Source organism: Stegodyphus dumicola, chromosome X2 (assembly GCF_044657685.1).
Source record: "Stegodyphus dumicola isolate Sdum_Otavi_A_Nest chromosome X2, ASM4465768v1".
Taxonomy (NCBI): Eukaryota; Metazoa; Arthropoda; class Arachnida; order Araneae; family Eresidae; genus Stegodyphus; species Stegodyphus dumicola.
Window position 1 is genome coordinate 27,871,321 of NC_140781.1, and position 23,094 is coordinate 27,894,414.

At 36.2% G+C, this 23,094-nt stretch overlaps 1 protein-coding gene and 2 non-coding genes across 3 annotated transcripts in view; all 3 read left to right on the forward strand.

Annotated features, from left to right (window-relative positions):
- The window catches only part of LOC118191506 (trissin receptor-like), a 568,898-nt gene that overhangs the window by 528,483 nt on the left and 17,321 nt on the right, over positions 1-23,094 (forward strand). The gene's annotated exons all lie outside the window — the stretch shown is intronic.
- On the forward strand, positions 10,633-10,705 carry TRNAK-CUU (transfer RNA lysine (anticodon CUU)). The gene has a single exon. It is a non-coding gene; the product is annotated as a tRNA-Lys (tRNA).
- On the forward strand, positions 10,868-10,940 carry TRNAA-CGC (transfer RNA alanine (anticodon CGC)). Its single transcript has one exon. It is a non-coding gene; the product is annotated as a tRNA-Ala (tRNA).

A 23,094-nucleotide genomic window follows, 5' to 3' on the forward strand; every position in this document is an offset into this window, starting at 1 on the left:
ACAGGCCAGAAGAAACAGGCGGCAGACAGCGGGAGAAATCGCTAGACACACGACACAGGCGACTGGACGACCGATATCGCGTTTTACCGTGGCCAGAAGACTGCACGGTGGTGGTCTGTTTGCACGACACCCTGTACTGTGTGTACCTCTAACGCCTGCCCATCGGAGAAGGCGTTCTCTGTGGTGCCGGGAACACCGGAATTGGAGAGACAATGAATGGGGACGAGTACTCTTTACAGAGGAGAGCAGATTCAGTCTGAGTAGCGATTTTCATCGCATACTCATCTGGAGAGAGCGAGGAAGCCGCAATCCTCCCTCGAACATCATTGAAAGGGACAGGTATGGAGGTGGCGGTGTTCTCGTTTGGGGAGGCATCATGCTTGGTAGTCGTACAGACCTTCACATCTTCGACGCAGGTTCAGTCAACGGGACCCGTTATTGTAACGAGATTCTTCTTCCATATGTGCGTCTTTTTAGAGGCGCTATGGGTCCGCAGTTCCTTTTCATGGACGACAATGCACCATGTCATCGCACAGTAGCTGCCGAACAGCTCTTAGAGAGTGAGGATATTGAACGTATGGATTGGTCGGCACGATCCATACGTTCAATATCCTCACGATCTCCGGATCTCAATCCCATCGAGCATGTATGGGATTTTCTAGGCAGAGGCTTGGCAGCTCGTACCTTACCACCCGTAACGATTCCGGAGCTTCGATTGGCGCTACAAGACGAATGGGCAGCAATGCCTCAACAATTCATTGACACCCTCATTCTCAGCATAGGCAGACGCTGTGAAACCTGCCTAGCAGTCAGGGGAGATCATATCCCCTATTAAAGACCGGATGTTTCTTGCTGGACACCCATCACAGGGATGTTTCGGCCTTCAGCCACATTGCGCTCCATGCTACTTTTTCAATAAAGCTTCTTTTTAGCCCTCTGATTTCTCTTTTAGTAAGTGTTGCTTACTTTACTCATGTCCTTACGTATTGGGGATCTTACGGTATTAAATGTGTTGATTTGGAAAGCTTTTGTACAAAATTATATTGAAAAAACCGTCTCGTCCTTAATTTTTGCACACCAGTGTATGATACGTGTGGGAAGTATATAGTCAGTTTATAAGGTATTTTCTCCCTCCTTCCAACATTCCTTCGTGTTGTAACGGTAAAACTCTCGGTGCGTATTCGAGAGGTCCAGATTCGAGTCCCGGAGAGGGCATTGCACATTTCTTCAGTTTCCTGACATAAAAAAAATCTAAATAACTCTACAGTGTCGCCCGAACTAAAATGTAGTGGACAGTTATTCATCACTACAAGGATTTGGCTACTGGGTCCTCTAATCCCCAGTTGCCCTTTAAAAGGAGCATTTTCTCCCTCCTTCTAGCATGCTTTCGTGGTGTAATGGTAGCACACTCGGCGCTTATTCGAGATGTCAGATTCGGCTCCCGGCGAGGGCATTGCACATTTTTCACATCTCCTACTTCAAAATAACCTAAAGACTCTACAAGTTTAAGTGTAGAATGTTATGCGTTTTGGTTGAATGTTCTTCCGCTCACTTCCCTAGTTGATTTTCGAACAGTTCCAAGCATCGTTCATGCCTGTTGAATAGCTTTATAAGAATGGAGATGAATTTTTACAAGCTTAAGGACTTGCGTTTGGAGAATTTCCAATCACTAAAATCCCATATGTTTGTGCCATTCATGTTTGCATGCAGAAGAACTATGATTCATAAGTTTAACATCTTTACACCAATGTGTCTTTGGTCTCTAAATGTTAAGCTTAGTTTGGCATCATCTTTTAAAACAGCCCAGCTTCGTCGGTGGTGAAAATATCTTTCTCCTTTTCAGTGTTGAAAGACATCATCTCAAGTAATTTTTGTCTCTTTTCTCGACATCAAATTTTAAAACACTCCTTGATTATCGCTGAAACTTTTTCCTGAAAAAATAATGCTCCGCTTCTAAAATCTATCCAACCAGCTATGCGAGTACAAAAAAGCAGTCTTTTGAAAGTGTTTGACAAATTCATCTGACGTTGTCTGAAGCATTTATCCATTAACAGACTGTGACTTCTGTCAAAGGCAAACCATGTCAGAATGCTTCTTTAACGTACTTGTGGTCGGCCTTGCTCAAACTTTTTCTGGTATTTAATTTTTTTCCATGAATAGAAAGGATCAATTTTCGATTTTTCTACATGGTACCAACTGTAGATTTAGACAAAGTGCATTCCCAGTAGATATCGACTTTGCTACATCCATTCAGTATTTTTCATATATAGCTTACCTAATCTTCAATAAAGAACGCTTTATTTTTGGCTACATTATCAGGTTCAATGTTTCTTCTAACCTTCTTCGGAAACATACAATGACCTGACTAGAACAGAGAGCTTACTAAAGCTATGTTCACTAATTGTAGTAAGTAGACAGGATACAGACGAAGGGTATACAAAACCCTTTATTTTTTTTCTTTATATACAATGACTTCCGTACTTCGGAATACAATGACCCTCCACTCGGGGTCTAACTTAAAAGATATCAAAATAAAACTAAACTCTAATTTAACTTTAGAATAAGATTGGCCTTATAATAACAGGAAGCGTATGTAGCACAGAGACTGTGAACACTACAATACGTTTAATTTATCAAGAGGATTAAAACCTCTGGCCTGGAAGGCAAAGTAGCAACTGCGTAACTTCTAAGGTAAGCGGCCTGCTTCGAACTCACGGCTTCCTCTCTTCTGCTTGGCAAAAAGGCCACACTTAAATACTTGGCGTTCGCCAGACAACTTTGCATAAACTCCTTCACGCTTATAATTCTGGCCGGAAGTAGAAAATAAGAAGTGATAGTAAAGATTTAAAATAAAATAAACGTTAGTAAAACTTAAGATCCTTACATACTTCCCGCCAGAGTTAATTGGTTTGAAACTGAGGTCTAAAACGACCTTGTTGAAAACTTTTAGCTCTAGAAACTAACGCGAGGCCAACCTTTTACAATCATAACTTAGCTAGAAACTAGAAAATTTTAAAAGAAAGAAATTTCTTACAATAGCAGCTCCCGGAATATACAACAATCTTTTTTCTTTTTCATCTGTACTGCATCTAAACAGGAGCTTTATTCAATTCTGGTTCCTTCCAGAGATCTGGAAGGAAAACTAGTTTAATGAAATGTTACAGAATGACATTGCAAATAACATATAGAATATACTTTTCTTAACATTCTTATTTCATTCATGACTATTTTAATTATCTCTCCCCGTGCTCTCTGACATGTGTTGTAAAAACACCAAACACGAATGTGTTTCTGTCTATGTGTTCAACACTTCCTCTTACAATCAAAACACTAACGTGTTAAAATTCAACATACGAGACCTCTTAACACACCCTAATTTCAACTCTAGACCCTGAGGTACTATTCTGAAAGTGGCTAACTCTAAAGTGTAGCGTCAGAGAGCCTAACTACATCATTCAACCTTTAACACATATTCACCATGATTTAATCTTTACAGTCACACGAATAACAAATTTTTAACATTACTTTCACTTTTACCATATCACGGTATTTCTAAACATTCAAAATAACAGTTCACATGTATACAAGAACATATCAAGATGCCGTTAATTTTACACATTTGAAAACATACATTAGTAGTACATTGTTAACTTCTATTCTTTTCAAAGCAAGTGCCAATTCTTTCTACATTGAAATAATACTACATTTCAAAAAGTCTTTCAGACTAAAACTTCTTTCTTGTTAGAATGTTTTAAATAAAATTTATACAATAACTTTTTAGAATATTTAAGTCTTTATACAACGCTATTATACATCAACTTTAGTTTTACGCGCGAGTAATTGAAAAACATAATAAGAAAATCGGTCACAACTCATTTCTCGCCCTTTTGGCGATAAAGGTAGACCTCGCATGAGGTAAAACTTCTTGAAATCTGCCACTTGCAGTAAGAATGAAAGATTAACTTAAGTTTGTAAAGTAACATAAAATTTTACTTATCTTTGTAATATTCAGACATCCTTTTCTGGGCCCAGTCTTTAAAGGTGCTGCAGACCGTAGCTTGGTTGATCCTCCTTCTTGTACGGGCTCGCCCTTCAGTGCTTTCCTCTGGAAGCTTCCGTTTTTCACCACTACGGCCACCCTTGAACATCTTCCTTTTGTGCTCTGCTTGTGGTCTTGGCCGTTTGAAGGCAGCTGGTCTTGGTGGAACCGGGAAACTTCTGTCGTGATCCTGCTTGGACCTCGTTGTTGGCCGTTCAAATTTTTCTTGTACTTTTTCCTCCGCCGCTGATGGCCCTTCCGCAGTTCGGCGACTTTTGCTGCGGAGAGTTCTGTCGGATGAGTCAATCTTCCGTTTCACAGCCGGGTTATAGTTGCCGTCCTTTCTCCCGGTCTTTTCCACATACGTCGTCCTTCTCCCTTCTTCATTCTGGGGGTGTTCGTGAACTCTGTTTTTTGGACGGTGGAACGGCTTCTTTTTCTTTTTACCTTCAGTTTTTCCGCGGGGCAATTTTCTTTTCACTTGCTTCTGTCTCTCATTGGCTTGCCCTTGTACCTGTCGTTTTCCCACCTCTGGAACTTGTACCTGCGGTATCTGCCGTACCGGATCCTGCAAAAGATCTGAAAAGATTTGCATTTTATTACGATCGAAGTAGGGCTTGATTTGATCAATGTTTGCGGAACAGGTTTCACCATTTCTTGCCTTTAACACTACAACAGCGTGAGTTATTTTTTCTATAACATATGGTCCTTCAAAGCGTGGAAAAAATTTGGTAGTTTTATCTTCTGGTGCTGAAGAAAGTGAATGCTTAATTTTTAGTACTTCATCCCCTACTTTATAAGTTACTCCCCGTCGTTTCAAGTCATAATACAATTTTTGTTTTCTTTGTGCTACTTCCGTATTCTTTTTTGCTTCTTTTATTAGTTTTTCTATATCACCCATTTTAAATTCTGGGGCTCTTTGTTGCACATAAAATAGTTTATCTAACGGTGTTATAACCTTTCTGCCTAGAAATAACTCAGCAGGAGTTTTGCCCGTTGTATCATGTTTTGCGGTCCTAAGGGCGAAAGCAAATTCATTGACATAGTTATCCCAGCTTTTATGAAAATTTTTAACATAACTACGGATAATTTTCACTATATTTCTGTTGACCCGTTCCGCTATATTTGATTGCGGCCGATACGGGACCATTTTTAAATGACGTATGCCCAGTTTTTGGCACATGTCTTCAAATATATTACTTACAAATTGAGGACCATTATCCGATATAACTTTTAGGGGCGCCCGTATTTTAAAATATATTTATTTAAAATAGAATCGGTAACTAATTTCGCGGAGGCTCGCTTTAAGGGAACAATTTCGGTCCATTTACTAAAATGATCAACTATAACAAGGAGATAGCGACTTTTGTTTAACTGACTTTTTGGGAAAGGGCCCAATAAATCGATGCCGATTATTTCATTTGGAAATTCGGATTTAATACTATTTAGAAACCCGGCCGGGCGGAAATTAATATAATTAACGGCTTGACATGTTGGGCAGGACTGGACATACGCCCTTGTTAACTTTTGCAGTTCAGGAAAGTAGACTGCTTCGCGTACGCGTTGAGTAGTTTTTCGAATACCAGCATGAGAAGCTAAAGGGCTGTCATGGAGCTCTTGCAGGATATTTAATCTAAGACTATCTGGGATAACAGGTCGAAATTCGTTGTTGGAATTCGTAGTTTTTGTATAAAATAATAGACCATCTATTAGTTCGTAATGGGCCGCCCTATTTCTTATCGCCACAATATCTTGGTGGCTAAAATTTTCAGGATCCTTCAAATACTCATAAATACTTCCAAACTCAGGATCCTTACCCAGTTCGGTTATTACAGTTTCTCGGGAATTTATTGTACACGCTGTCAGCATTGCAACTTTTACGGTATTACCCTGTTCGTCTAATTTAATTCGTGACAGGGCATCTGCTACGATATTTTCCTTTCCGGGGGTATGCTTGATTACCAGATTATATTCTTGCAGCTTGAGTGCCCATCTTATTAACCTTGGGGATAAATTTTTCCCAGAGTACAATCTAGTTACCGCCGCATGATCAGAATATACTGTTATCGGCGCCTTTCCAAAATAGACTCGGAACTTTTGCACTGCTAACAGAACTGCAAGTGCCTCTCTCTCGGTCGCGGAATAGTTTCTTTGTGTTTGATTTAAAGTTCGGCTAAAAAATGCCACTGGCTGCTGATTTTGCGAAAGTACCGCTCCTACCGCATAATCCGAAGCATCCGCTGAAATTTCTAAATTTTCATCCTTTTCAGGAAATTTCAACACAGGGGCTTGCGTTAATGCTTGTTTTAATTTTTCGAAAGCACTATTGGCTTCGGCCGTCCACGAGAATCTTGCCTTTTTCCTTTTTAATTTTAACAATGGCTCAGCGATAGCCGCAAAATCTTTTATAAAGGACCTATAATATGAACAAAGTCCTAGAAAAGAAGAGAGCTTCTTTGCCGTGTTTGGAGTCGGATACTTTTGTACAGCGATTATTTTTGATTCATCTGTCTCGATCCCTTTTTGCGATATTTTGTAACCTAAATATTTTAATTCAGGGGCTGCAAATTTGCATTTTTCGACATTAACTTTTAGACCGGCCTCATTTAATAAAGAAAACACCTGTCTTAAATCCTGTACATGTTGGTCTAGATTATCACTAGTAATAATGATATCGTCTAAATAGATAAATGTGGACTTTCCGAGAACAGGTCTTAACACAATGTCCATGCATTGCTGAAATGTTGCTGGGGCGCCTGAAAGGCCAAACGGCATTCGCAAAAATGCATAAGTGCCAGACTTGGTTATAAAAGCAGTCTTAGGCACGTCCTCAGGCCTGATCCCTATTTGAAAATAACCATTCGTTAAGTCTAAAGTCGTCATAAATTTGGTTGATTTTATGTTCCTTAAAATTTCTTCTATAATCGGTAACGGATATACCGGATATTTCGTTATGGAATTTAATTTACGGTAATCAATAGCGAATCTCCACCTTTTTGGATGCTCCAAAGGATAATCATTATTTTTCTTACATAAAACCACCGGACTAGCATAACTACTTGAGATAGGCGTTACGATCTTTTTACGTAGCATATCGGTAATATGCCATTCTATAATTTTTTCCTTATTCTTATCATACCGGTATGGTTTTTGACGAACCGGCAATGCATCTCCGGTGTCAATACTATGGTTAGTAACCTGGGTAAATCCTGGAATATCACTAAATAAGGAAGCAAATTCACTTACCACTTGTCGGATTCTATCTTGCTCGTCATTAGGCAGGTGGTCGAGATTTAACCTTGGCGGTTCAACCTTTTCTACACGCACTGGTTTCATCGTCAGCTTAAGAGACGCTTCATTAAAATCCAGTGTAGCTTGTGCGTCTGAAAGAAAGTCTATTCCTAGTATTAAGTGTGCTTGCAAATTCTTTACTATAAAAAACATCACCTTTACTTGTTCGTCCTTGATACGGATGTACAAAGGTACTTTACCTACGCACTTACATTGTTCTCCTTGCGCCGCTAATACTGTTGTATTATCCGCATTATATATGCGGTATTTGCGAAAATACTTTCTAAAAAAGACTTCTGCCACACAGGAACACTGCGCGCCGGTATCCAGAAGTGCGGTGGCCGGGATATTATTTACCAAGACTTCAATCTTCGGAAGAGTTAAATTTTTCACCATTACTGTATTTAACTTGTAGGAAGAGGGGTTTTCGTGGCCTTCGGATTTCCGCACCCTCTCGTCAGCAGAAATCCGTTTTAGTTTAAATTATTTTTCCTTTCGGTGCTTTCCTTCTTTCTCCACTGGCCTTGAGACTTTTTTCCTGGGTTGCTATTGAACTGTCGACGTTCGCCGGCTGTTTTTGAATGCTCGGGTTTCCTTGCCCACTGATTCGCTTTTTCTCCGTAGCCATGTGCTTGAGTTTGCTGTAGTCTTGGCGTACCAAATTGGTTTCGCTGTTGATATTGGCGTCTTCTTTCGACGTCCGCCGTTCTTCTACTTTCAAACTGGATTGCTAGCTCAAATAATTTTTCCAGTGTAGTCGGATTTCTCAATTCAATAAAGTCTTGCACTTGGGGTAGTAACCTCGGCAAAATCACTTGAATTATTTCAGGATCCGGACGGTTTCCATACAAGAGCTTGAAAACGTGAATTTTTCTTAAAATAAAACTCAAGAGGTTTTCCATTCTTTGTTGATATATACTGAAAAGTTCTGTTTCTAATTTCGCACGATCCCTTACAACAGGGAAGGCTTTTAGTAGGGCAGTCTTGAAATTTTCGTAGGTATAGGTGGGACTTCCTGCTTGACCCAAGAGACTTCTGCCGATACATTTGAACCAGTTAAGCGCTTGGCCCCTCAAAGCGCTGGTAGCTAAGGTAACTTTTTGAAACTCGTGCACGGGGTAGAGCATGAAGTGGTCATCCAATTTTTCCAAAAAACTGGTTACCTGTGAGTTTCCATTAAACGTTGCTTCTGGTTTCATCGAAGCGCGCATGGTCTGGACAATGTACCCAAATCCTTCCAGGGCGGCAGCTGGCATTTCTGGATTCTGAGCTGTTTCTGCAGGCAGCACAGGTTCTTCTTGAAACTCGGCCATGGTTATTCTTCGTCGGGCGCCACTATCAGGTTCAATGTTTCTTCTAACCTTCTTCGGAAACATACAATGACCTGACTAGAACAGAGAGCTTACTAAAGCTATGTTCACTAATTGTAGTAAGTAGACAGGATACAGACGAAGGGTATACAAAACCCTTTATTTTTTTTCTTTATATACAATGACTTCCGTACTTCGGAATACAATGACCCTCCACTCGGGGTCTAACTTAAAAGATATCAAAATAAAACTAAACTCTAGTTTAACTTTAGAATAAGATTGGCCTTATAATAACAGGAAGCGTATGTAGCACAGAGACTGTGAACACTACAATACGTTTAATTTATCAAGAGGATTAAAACCTCTGGCCTGGAAGGCAAAGTAGCAACTGCGTAACTTCTAAGGTAAGCGGCCTGCTTCGAACTCACGGCTTCCTCTCTTCTGCTTGGCAAAAAGGCCACACTTAAATACTTGGCGTTCGCCAGACAACTTTGCATAAACTCCTTCACGCTTATAATTCTGGCCGGAAGTAGAAAATAAGAAGTGATAGTAAAGATTTAAAATAAAATAAACGTTAGTAAAACTTAAGATCTTTACAACATAACGAAAGTTTTATAGCTCTTATTAGGAACACACTAAACCTTTAAAAGCACCTAAAGAATGCAAAATCTCCAGTCAAGCAGACAGAACGTTGTAAAGTGTTTTAAATACTGAAACAAAACAAACTGATAAGTTTTATCAGTTTCCATTTCCTTAAAGAATAACTTCTCTGTAGCCACCGCTTATAAGAATCTATTCACTTTCTTCCCTACTGTCAAACATTTCAAACTTTCTATCATAGCATCAATCTTGATCTGTCTGACACCTCAGTCAAAGAGCTTGAACGGAAGCAAACAATCCTTTCAAGCTCCTTGACTCAACAGCACTATGTGACATAATCGAATCTCCTAAGAAATTCTTATTGTGTGTTTGGTTCTCCAAGAATTAGGTGTAATACCTTCTTTGCATATATAGCTTATACTTAGGAACACAGAGAAAGACGAAGATGAACGAAAAAGAACAGTAAGATGAAGCTGTTTTCCGCTATCCTGATAGCTTGAACATGGAACATGAAGGGTTAATAATTTTTCATTTAAAGCTTTAAGAAATTCTGGGAAAAGTATGAAAAACAGAAAAAAATGCTTTTAGTCAAAAATTTATAAAAGGCGCTATCTCTGATTTTCATACATCTGAAGTTTCGTTATAACTGTATAAAATAAGATTAATCTATAGGAAACTAAATGGGACCAAAACATTCATTCTTAATATTCGGGAGTTTGTTAAGCACCAGATTCGTTACAGCAGGATTAATGTTCAATCGGATGAGTCTATAAAACCGCTGACTATCTGTTGTTTAATTTGTGTTCAGAGACCGGCAAACTGCCTCTCTGTATTTTTCCCCTCAGACAAATAATCTTTGTGTGCTTTGTCACATTCAAACACGTAAGCAGATTTTAAATTTTAAGCTTTTATTAAAATTAAAATAATAGCTTTAAAAAATCCTTTATATTTCAATTACCATATTATTTGCTTATTGTAATACAATACTACTCGTTTTCTTCACAGACTTCATATTCCGACGAAGAGGCTAGCTGGATGGGCGTTTTCTTGTTTTCACCTGTGCGTAAAATGAATACGAGCCAGTTTTACTTACAAAGGTCTTCTACAAAGGCAATCTTTTCTTTAGGCAAATAGTTATAGTACTTTGCCATATTGCAAGAAACACAAATCCGATTCATTCGTCACGAACAATTTCAGATATATTTTTACCTTCTCAAAATGTTCCTAAAATGTTCATCTTATACTGAAGTTTAAATCCTTCAAGGCCAGAGTTACAAGAAACAAAACCTAAACGTTTAAGACCCCCCAGCAGCTGATTAGATATGAAGCTGAACAAATCCTCATCCTTTTACAATAATAGGCTCTAAGGTATTTCTCCCGCCTTCTTAACATGCCTTCGTAGTGTAGTGGTCAGCACGCTCGGCGCTTATTCGAGAGGCCCGTGGTTCGAGTCCCGGCGAAGGCGGTGCTTTATTTGTCATCACTCCTGCTTCCAAAATATACCTAATGTCTCTACAATTGCGCCCGAACTAAAAGGGGTTGGATGATGAATCTCCACATCCAGGATTTTGCGACTGGGTACCCTAATCCTCAGCCGCCTTTTAAAATAATGAGTATATAAGGTCCTGCCTTCGTAGTGTAGTGGTCAGCACGCTCGGCACGCATTCGAGAGGCCCGTAGTTCGAGTCCCGGCGAAGGCGTTGCTCATTTTTTCATATCTCTCGTTTCAAAAAATACTTAATGTCTCTACAGGGCAACAAATAAACAGAAAATAATCAGACAGAATGAGCGCATGAGGTGAGTTAGACGCGTCCGCGGTTTATAATTATTGAATCTACTTAATAATCACAGAGGTAAATGAAATGTTAGAAATTATGCTGGGTGTATTTAAAATGGCCAAGTTACCTAATTTCTCGACTGAGGCATATATTTCCATTTTATTATTACTGGATAATAAAAGTGTTAATACGAGTACACTTGGATAACGAAATTTTCATTTCAGTTTTGTTATTGCTTAAATTTATGACTCGTTGAAGTTATATTAATACACATTACAATAATTAATTTAGGGAAAAAGCACTAAGGTTAATTCTAAGCAGTTACTATTTATGCAAATTAAAACCAAATATATAGCTAGATTGATAGACAGATAAAGATTCTTATATATAAAAGATCATATAATATCTTTATATATATAAACTAAAATATGATATTTTACCCAATTGATGAAACAATTCCCAACTAACTCTATACTCTAGAAATGAAGAACTCTCAGAAAGTAAGGCAAGTATTCAACTCTGAACTAACTTGAAGCAGGTTAAGAAAAAAACTCATCTGTTATCAAAAATATAAAAAGAAACTAGAACGATCAAAATATTTGACCAAAAGATTGGGATAAATTTTCTTTTTGAACGAAGTACTTCTATCGATATCATAGGTAATGACAATCTTTCACATCTTCCCTGCTGTTCATCTTTTTCTACATTTATGAGGCTCCTCAAGCCACGACATGAGATGTAGAATTTTTTTAAGCTTTTCAAAAGTTATGTATTAGCATTTTGCAATGAATGTTTAGAGCTTCTGATAGTCTCATCTTGCTGTTACGTATTATCGCCAGCTCTGCATGCGTTATTTCGACTTCAGCATCTTGCTAACCAACGTTTAAAATTCGCGCCTGTAATTAATTATCTTCAGCCAGCTTAATGCGTCTGTTTTATGTGTAGTTTTCGACAACACTACAATAGCTTAGTGTACTACACTACAATAGCTTAGTGTACTTTGATGAAAAAAAGCTATTGTAGTGTAGTTTACTTTCTATTGATGTGTAGTTTTCTTTACCTAAATTTGAATTTAACTTGATCTTATGATATTTTAAGTACCTGCAAGTAACGAAGATTCATCTGTAGCACAACTAAGTTCATTTCATTAATTTAAGGACTTAAATAAAGAAGTTATTTTAGCCTTCTTACGAATTTGTCATTGCTTCAGGCTAAAGCGAAAACTCGCTTTTCAGTCTGGTACGGTCTGAAAGACAGTAATTTGAGTTTCTATACCAGTAGAACTCTACACAGTAATTAGGGAAAACAAAACAAAAACAAAAACTTTTTTCAAAGGAATAACTCAAGATAAAGTGAAAATGAAAAATGATTTTTGATAAGGTGTTGGTAATCATCAGGAAACAGCCAAAACATAATCAAAATCCACCGTTTTCCTTATTCCACTTCAGGGTTAATTTGACATTAATAAAATTATTTAATTGAGAGAAATGTATGCACAGAAATACGCGAATTAAGTAATAAAGTTTCTAATTGTTCTTTATTGGCTTATATTGCCTATATAAATTATTTATCTTGCATTTCTACACTTCTATGTTTAACATTCGTATTGGTTTACGTAATTGTATAATAAATTCTAATCCTTTCAAATAAACTATTACGATAAGACAAAAAAAAGGTTGGCGATTATTAATCCTAGATGTTTCTAAACTAAATACCGCAAACTAATTCAAAGGATTTAATTCTGCCTTTGTGGAATGATACTCAGTTCCCTCAACATGTTAAACATTAAAGCTGTTTACAAGCTTATCTGGCTATCTACAAACTCAGAGTTAAATTTAGAAACATTTGTTATCACAACGGAGCTAAATTTGGGGAACTTCCAATGAATAAATGAATGCTTTAGCGTGATTTATCCAGCTTCTAAAATAAATGAACTGCGCCACCACTTCAAATATCTGAACTCTGTATTAAAACTTAATGCGATATTTATGCGAATTATGTCTGACAGAATTTTGACTTTGCTCATTAATTATTATGCTTAGTATTTTACATACTTAGATCTCTCTTAGTAAAATAGTCTCACTTGCTTAGAAGGAAATTTTCTAAAACGTATGATTTTATGCTTAATAACAGTACCAATATGAAAATAATAAGTAATGATTATTTTCTTCTATACTGTTCATACTTTAAAATTATCTCCTTATTTATTAAAATTATCACCTTATTTATTTATTTATTTATTTATTATTTTCTACCTGAGAATTTAAACTGAGCACTCACATCCCTGAAAAAAAAGCAAATATACATATTCACGTAGACTTTCATAATATCTTGAAAGATATTTTCTTATGTCGATTAAACTTCACTAATGCCCCTGATCGGTGGTTAATGATGCTGACTGCAGTATAGTCGAACCTAGATTTGAAACCATGAGAAAACTTTGATGCTTGTATAGTGTCCTTTGTGGCGGGGGGACACTTGTGGCATGGCTAGCTAAAAAGCTTTTCGAATGGTTTGATTGTAGGAGAAGAGGTTTGGGAGATCTTTGAATCCGTGTCCTCGGGGGACAATTCTCCTTCAAAATTGTGATGGAACTGGACACAGTCATACTGTCACCTATATTCCCATACCAACGGTAAAGTGACAAGAACAGACACAGTTTTTTTTCCACGTCGCGATGCAGATCATGGACTTGTTCTGATGTTACTGAAAGACAGGTGAGATAAATTATAGAACACACTTTGGCAACAAATAAATTATTCTTCGTTAACTTTTCTCGCCTCCCGAGTACTGCCTGAGGGTGGAGTCCCGTGTACGTTGGATAATGTACTTGGGCGACGGGGCAACCCGTGTGACTGGCTGGTAATAAATCATTGACAAGGATCAGTGTCGCAAAAGTGATGCGTCTCTCTCGCTTCAAGGTGCGAGGGCAGGGGTTGAAACCCTACGCCTGGTTCGGCGGCGCGAGGGAACCCATAGTGCCACTTAGTTGACGGAATGAGTAATGTCCATATATTATTTAACCTTTTTCTGTTATAATTTAGATATTTAGCTTCTAATTTTTTTTATTTTGATAGCTATACCATTTAATGATTATAGTTGTCGTTATTTCTGTGAATAAAGGAACTACTAGCATACCCCATATCCAATGATTCAGCATTCACAGCTTCATTTACGCCCGCAGAGAAAAAGAAATTAAGTTTTGTACGTTATAAGCCTTAAAACTAAAGTTACGTGTCAGTAGTCGGTAAGAAAGTTCAAATACAGCAGTTCAAAACAACCCAATTATGCCTTTACATGCATCTGCACGATTGTTTAAGACTTGTAACTAAATATGGGGATTGGAAATATTCACCGCAAAATCTTATTTGCTCTCTCATATTACAAAAATCCCCTCAAACACTAACCTCGAATATTAACTTGATAGTCAAAAATATATTGAACAGAAATCTTGCCTATTAATTATCAGAGAGTATCTGATTTATCTTGCTTTCAGAATTCACGCTTCTTCTTTTAAAACATTTTCCGAGTATCCTATTTGGCATGCACCACATTTTCACTAATAAAGTGCCATCCCAGATATCTTGCTCTTTATAATTTTGTTTACCCCCACAACAGTCAGGTAGTGCTCTGCTCAGTAAAACACCGTGTGGATAGGGAAGAAATGGACTTGAGTTCATGAAACACCAATAAGAATCAACCATGTCTTATGGTAAGAGAATTATTCATAAAATCTTACTAAAACTCTAAACAGAGTTTATAGTAATCACGTTTCAGTTTAGATTTTAGATTTTCTGAGAGCCGCATTTAAGAAATATTTTTAATTTTAAAAGCCAGGATACACCTTAAGTACTACCTGTGATAGCTCTGATGATGGATTTCACATCTCTAAGGTTGATGATGCAATGATTTTGCGTCAGAGCTCAATTATGTGCCGGTTAAATGCCATAAATTCTTACCTGATAAACAGAAAATACCAGCTCGAATGTTTCAAACCGGGACTTTAAAAATGCATGTCCTTCCGGAACCATAAAGTGCTCATCCCCTGCTTTCATTTATTTTCCATCTATCTATAAGTATTGTATTTTATCGTAGCAACACTGTCCTTTATCCTAAAGTTGTTGAGATAATGAGCAGCTGGCTGACTGCTCCCAAACGCAATGCTTCAAATAACTTCATTCAGTAAATCTTCCAGTACATCTTCTAACATTAATTTAAGCATTTGTTATATAAATGCATATTCATTCAAAAGTGGAAAGGTACTCAACAAGTTTAAGTAACGGTTAGGAATATAACTCTTATCTTTCATATTATCTTGTAGCTACTCTTTACCCGTCACTACCATCAAATTTCAAACCCACCAACTACAGCTACCGAATACAACGTTTCAAACATATTCAGTGTTGCCATTCAAAACAGAAAAATATACTTTTGCTCTTAAAATAAAATATATTTTTATTCTTTAGTTTTAAGGTCACTTGGTCACACATGTAATTTAACACTTTCCGACACGCTACCTTTTAAAGTTGGAGTTTTGATAAAAAAAAAAAAAAAAAAAAAAAAAAAACTGTAGGCAGTTTAATTAGGCCTAGAAGAGTACACAAGTAAAATTTTGTGAAGATAGCACTTATCTTTTAATTCTGTGGGTGTGCCCAAAGTGGGCACACTGATTGAATAGAGCTTCGAAAAGAGTGCTGAAACGAGCATTGTTGTCAATGAACTGACCGATGAGATGCGGAGAAACAAAGAATACAGACTCTCAGTTGTCCTAGATTATCGGTGAGCCCGTTCTTGTCACACCTAGGGTTCGCCGTTTGATTTTAGGCAAGATTTCAAGGTAAAATCTTAAAACTAATATAGAATAAGGAGATTAGCATACAACCAAAAAAATAACATAGAAATTTCTTTTCAAACAATTCCTTTTATACCCTAAAAAAATATCTGAAAGATTTCTTTGAAAAATGAGGGTCTTAAAAAACTAAACATGGCTAAAATATATGGACTGGTTTGTGTTGAGCTGCCATCTACTATAAATAAAGAAGGGTCAGAGTAACCTATAGTAAGCTATAAATCTTTTTTCATTCAATTTTTCTGTGCGTACAGAAGGAAATTTTTGGGTGTGTCCAGACCGGACACACTGTGCCGCAAAGGGTTAAATAATAACAGTTAAGGAACAATATATCAAGAAATAAATATTTTAAGTTATTTTGTGATTTAACTGCTGAGTGACAAGTGTGGAAAGCAACTTTTTAATGTATTATTGAATTTTTCACATGTACTTAAAAATGCGCATGTAATGAAGCGGGAAAACTGACTAAATATTAATGAGGTACGAAGTTAACATACGATCTGATTTTCAAGAAAGAAACCATGCCTATAAATGGAAAAAATGTATTAAAAAACGCTATGAGTTAGCAAAATTTACAAGTATTTATTTAAAGCATTAATCCTTGTTTTATCATCTTTTAAATCTTTGGACACAGTTGACATTATTTGATTTCTTATCTTTTCAAAGTTAAATTGCAACATCCAGGTATTTAAAGTCATTTTCTGTTGTTAAAGTCAATTGAACTGATATTAATGGGGGCCTTCTTTCTCGCATAAATAGTAGGAAGAATTAGAGAGTTGACATGTATGAAAGTATGCGAGTAGTAAATCTTGTCTTTTAAGCATCTATTTAGCTGAAGATTAGACCATAAATTCTTAGAATCAGCTTTACTTAGGAATTTGCATGTTGCATTTTAACTATTCGCCCTGCCCTTTATTTTTCGCATTCTGCAATAGAATTAGAGTGAGGAAGAATTTATGTCACTAAATAGTGTCAGTAATTTTTTTAAGTTTCGAAGTTTGTTTTTGTCTTTCTTTGCCACTATGAGCTTTAATCTATGAAGCTAAAAATATATGTACAAAATTCAAAACAAGAAACCTTGTAATTTCTTAATAACTACCTTTTTACATTTCGATAATAAAATTCCAAGATTTAATCTTTTCCTTAATGTGCATTTAATATTAGTGTACAAATGCACCAGAAATTACACATGCCGAAGTTCGATTTATGTAATGATAAGTTTAATTTCCTTACTTACTATAGTGGATAGAAACATATTATTAAAATTCGCATATTCTTAGCTACTCCATTAACATAAAATTACAATCAGCATACACATAAAGACTTATCCTTAAATTTAAAACAAGCTCCTGACTATCCATTTCCGATTTACACATTTATTCTCATAATCATTTATGCATGCATGAAAGAGATGTAGGTTATGACCTTTCGGCTTCAGAGTAATTTCCAATAGTTCTATGTTGTTTGTATGCATCCAGACATCCTCACGGTTCGATACAAGAGGCACTGTCTTCCACACTATTAGATATAGTTCATACGAACACTGACTTTCCCACAGTTCGACATTTCATAAAAGGAATCGTTTTCGGTGCCCGTAGCCACTTCTCTGTAGTACAGGAACCCTTTTCTTTTGGTCTTCACTTGAAAGTCTACACCGGCATCGCCTAATCATCACAACCAGAGACAGAAACCTTTACATTAAAGCACAGCAGAAATCTTCTTTCTCCATCACCTTTTTTCAAAAACGTTCTCTCTGCATCAAACCCCGGGCGCATCTTTCAGCCAGTGATCGCCCGCTATATTTAACTTGCAGAAATCATCTCTTAAAATCTGGAAATTGTGCAGTTCGCTTTCTTTTATAAACTAAATTCTGTCCTAGCAAGGACAGCAAGCCTGAAAAAAAAATTGACGATCCCCTCCATCTTATTGTCTTTTCTTCTTCTATCTTGATCAAATAAAGGCACGAAGCTGCAACAAAATGGAGTCTCTAAAGCCCTCCTCCCCCGTTTTCATCAAAATCTTCTCTTTTTAAACATCAAACCTAAATATTAAGTAATCACTCTTCTCTCCCAATCACGCCTCACTTGAAACTGTTTTGTCAATCACTTGTCTGCGAACGTTTTCGGAACCAATTATATCAGTGAAATAATTTAATTCAGACCCCGCACATTATTTCCTACACGCCTCAAGAAAAACGATATAGGTATTTCCTCTTTAGTTCGCTGTAGGAAATTTCCGGAACTACGACCAAAGAGTATGAATGGGAGAAGGCAAGCTCTCGTAGACATAGTGTAAACCAACCTGGCTTCGCCTCAGGCCACTTTCGAATCGAAGCCAGTACGCGGAGAAGTAAACACGCAGTGCGCTGGCGAAATTTATTCTTCTTGAAATGCTTGTGAAGTACGAAGCATAAATCTGTAGTTTGAGGATTAGTTTCTGCTGCTATTTATACTCGAAATTTTTATTCTGCAGTGTGCTTTGCATACGATCTTTTTTATTTTACTGAAAATTGTTCGTTTTACAATAAACATTTTTGCACTTAAATATTTAATAAATGGTTACTATTATATTCATATTTCTAATATAATATTATATTACATTATGGTTTCATTTTAAATGTCTGTGGTAATACATTTCTATAAATAAGTTCATAGATGTAACATTTATTATTATTATTATTAAAAATAATTAAACATCGCAAATAGTAGTGAGGCGCTCAGTAAGCCTTCGTAGTGTTCATCCTTCCTAATACTGACCGCGTCCTTGACTGCTTGAACGTAGGTGAACAAGGACGTAGGTAAGGAGGCGATTCTTCCCTCTCAGCTGGCAGAGGGTTGCGAACGCACTCAAACTAATACGTAGAATTTCAGCAGGTTGTTATTAATAAGAAATGTTAATTAGGATTTCCCAATTCAGTTGCTTTGATACCACACCCTACAAAACGTTTGCCACTAAACAATGCGTAATGTACTATCTTCGCATCGTAGTTCAAGGGACAATAAATGTCGTGACTTCCCACTCGTCTTCTTTTTCCTTTTAGAAAATCACCGCTCAGTAACCTTTCGCAGTGGAAATCAAATTTAACTTTCTCCTTCTAAGGCTTTCAACACACACCCATAAAAAAGACTTTTATCAAACGTCAATCGGTTTGTAGGACCACGAGGCTTGCTTCGCATTAAGGGACGGAAAAGCATTCTCTCTTTTCTGTAACAGGCACAAGGCAAAAAGAATCCTTTATCCTAATCTCAATCAGTTTTACTATCACCTACCGCTCATTTTCTGAGACTAGTTTTCAATAATTAGGAATACGCTTGAAGTCAAAATCTCTACATAATTACACTCTCTACAATTATCTCTTCAATTAGTTGAATTATTTAGAATGGACAGTTATGACTCTGATTGCTAATGTTGCTTATTAAAAATTTGATCTAACAATTATTTATGGAAGAATTTTAAAAATTCGAAATTCAGCAGATTTGTGAAATGCAAATAGTTTTGCTTAGAAAACGTTATTTCATTTTCCGACCTGCCTTTCCACATGTGGAACATTTTGGTTCTTTCGAATATTATAAATGCTTTATCTATTTGATTTTCAGTTTTTGAGTTATCCGTATATGCTGCTAGAATGGTTTTTTAATCACATTTTCTGATATTCACTATTCTTTGTATAATTAGATCTCTGATAGCTGCATTTGCTTTCTGACAATCATTCAACTGCTTTCTTAAAGTCGTATCTTGAAAAGAAGTATATTTGAGCAAAATGCTTTGCTTCCGTTTGCTTCTGTTTCGGAATTTCGGAAGAGGAGGAAGGCTACAAAGTATACAGTACGTTTATAAAGTTTTAAGACCGAATTTGTGAAATATACTAATATTTTAAGAAAACAGCTTTATATCACTGTTTAGTGTTCTAAATACCTTCATTCTAATGCTGCATAAGTTTCAGTATGCTCAAAGAGCCACTGAACGCCTTACTAAAAGCCAGTGGTTAAATAGTCTTTAATTCATTTGTTATGCTTTCTGAATTTTTCTAATGTTGACAAAATTATGTCCTATATAAGATTAATATGATCTTATAGAGGATCAATATGATTATCTTTAGGCTGTAGCTCGCTAAATGCCAAATTTGGGGAGTGAGGGGATGATTAAAAGAAGTCACTCAATTTTCTTTGTAATCCAAAGCTTAATGACAGTTACATTCATGAAAGAGGCAACAGAAATCCCCTTATAATCGACACTTTTCCGGCCTAATAGGATGAAATCTTCTGAGAAATCGGATTTATTTCTTCTTTGTAGAACATGGAACCTGTTTTCTTCCCAAGAGAACATTTGTTGTGAATTCTGCGCTCCAGCCAAAATAATTACCAGCGCGTTCTTCAGTCAAAGCTTCTGAGAAAAATGTTTTTCTTGACAATAAAAATTTTCTTCTACTGATGGACATGAAAATCGGTTTGCCTCTGAGTTATAAAAGTGACGTGAATCCTTAATGTCAAATAATTGAGTTAAACATAAGCAATCGTCACTAATATTACATAATATAATAGAGTCGACAGTAAATTGTTTTAAAACGTAATTAATGCCTGCCATTTTACTTAAATCCATACTGTATTTTTCAAACTTTGAATCTGTAACAGCTGCTATCGGCTGCACGATATTTTTAAGGAGAAAGTGCTCGGAAATGTTATTTATCATATGTTATATCATTCGAACTAATTAAAAACTTCCATCCTAAATTTTTGCAGCTGCTTTGCGTACGCTGAAAACTATACGCTCCTGTTACTTCGAATGCAAATGAATGCTGAATGTTAATATAGTATTTGAATAGCAATATTTCCTCAGTTATGTTTCGTAAGCTGGAATGTAATAATCCCACTTCTTCCTTTTATGTCTTGAATTCAAAAAATTTTGATAAACAATAGGGTTTAATTTGAATAAAAATGCCTAATTAGTTTATTATTTCAGTACTTTTTTATTTTTTTCCTAATATAAATCATAAGTTTTATTAAACATTTGAGATTCTTTTTACATTGCAAGCACTTCAAATTTTGGGAAATAATTCTGAGTTTTATCTTGAAAAGAGTTGGCAGAATATTTTTATACCCATTTTGTAATCGGTTGCTGGTAATAAAACTATGTCACTTGCATAAACTATCGCAGATGGTCGTATGTATGTCCATATGTCAGAGGAAATTGACGTTCCACAAAGATTCTCAAACATTCGAGTTCTTTGTAAACTTTTGCGTGCCGTCTTTCGATTATTTTAATTTTGTATGTTAAAGTGTTTCTTCCTCTTTTGAAAATAAATTTGAAATACCTCGAAGACATGTGATGACACATCCAATCTCATACAGAGAGTAAACTTTCAGACCTTGTAATCGATTAATGTTTGTTATATAGACGTAGACAAGGCACTGCAATGTGCTGATTCTTTGCATTGTTAAACATAATCTCGTACTTCATACTCTCTACAGCACGTTATTGTATACTGTTTTGTGGTTTAGATAAGAACTGATTAGTACTTGGTGCAGAGGTTTGTTGATTACGATTTTCTCTAGTATTTTCTCTCTTGTACTCTCTCTATTTGCTCATCTCTTTCCTTAAGATTGGATGACAAATATTCGGGCAAAAGGAATGGGGATCTCTTGTGACTTACATTTTCTTAGAAAATAAAAGTTTCCGTCTAAGTTTAAAACAATCACCACAGAGCACCAGAAAAATATATTGCTTCACACGATAAAGTATTTAAATAATATTTTTTCCTGCTGGATCTCAACAAGGTATACTTTAATAGACACATGATTAAAGAATTTTTTTTTCACTGAGGGATTTTCTTACGCTGATGGAGTAGTATCATTCTTTCTGAATTTTCAAAAGTCTTCCCTATCGTCTATTGCGCCATCTTGCATAAAATCTGTTGTCTCAAACGTATTAGCAGGTACATTTCTTATATGTTACATGTTAGTTTTATTATTTGTTGTAAATCACTAAAGAGCTTTAAAGTCTTGTCTAGTTGAGTAACTAGACACGTGTGTTTAAGGTTGTCTAATTCCTTCCCTTTTATAATTCCATCAATTGATACAAAATAAGATACAAAGATTATAATTTTGCTTTATTTATCCTTGCTTTATATATTGCTCTTTCTTTATAAAATTGATATTCAAATATCAATTTTATAATGTTGTCGTTGAGATTCATTTGTCGTTGAGATTCATTTTAAACAATAGGGTTTGATTTATAATGCTGTCGTTGAAATTCATTTTAGAAAAGATGCTAGATCTAAGCATCCTGTTTTGAATTTTATAGTTCTGGGTGGATATTAATTGCGAACGTCGTTTTACACCGACTTAAAGTATTTATGACCATAACATGAGGACTATTTTCAGATTGTGGAGTCATTAGGTTATTTTGAAGCAAGATACGTGAAACATGTGCAGTAGCCGGGACTCGATCCTTGACCTCTCTAATGCGCATGCAGTACGCTTCCCGTTACACGACGAAGGCATCGGCAGAGGAAGGAGAAAATACCTTATATTCTTCCCCTTTTAAAGGGCGACTGGGGATTAGGAGACCCAATCACCAAATCGTGGTGGTGACGAATTATCGCCACCTTGGTTATCATGAATAGAAAGGTTTTTCATTGAAATCAAGTATTACAGAAGTTGATCTTTAGTTTCTGAACGTGAATAGCCTCAATAGATGTTGGAGAAAGTAAATTCTTCATATGTGATACACTAAGCAGATGGAAACAATTAAATGACCTTTTTCTCTTGTTAAAATAGTATGACTTACGTTTCGTTTCCCGAATGAGAAACAGATAATTTACATGCTTATCACTAGAGTTCCTATTTTTGATCCCTGTCTTTAGTTTCATGTAGATTAATCTTTGTTTCATTAAGCTCTAGTAGCTCTTAATTTTCTATCACTTTATTTCCCTTTATTTATTATTAAATCTGTTTTCAATGGCTAAGAAGTTAAACACTTGAATACGAACTTATTCTAGTGTACTTTCAGCAGCATATTTATTTTTAATTAAGAAATATGAAATGTGGACGAAATCGAATGTGAACGAAATATATCGTTCTTTGTTAAAGAAGACTACGCCTGCTAGGAATTTTTCTTCAAGTCTCTATGAAACTGAAATTGCAGAGCTCTTGAAGAAGTCTCTTTTGCCGCAGGAAGGTAATTTCTGACCTATTCGTGATTTCAGAGCTTTGAAACTACCTTGAAAAG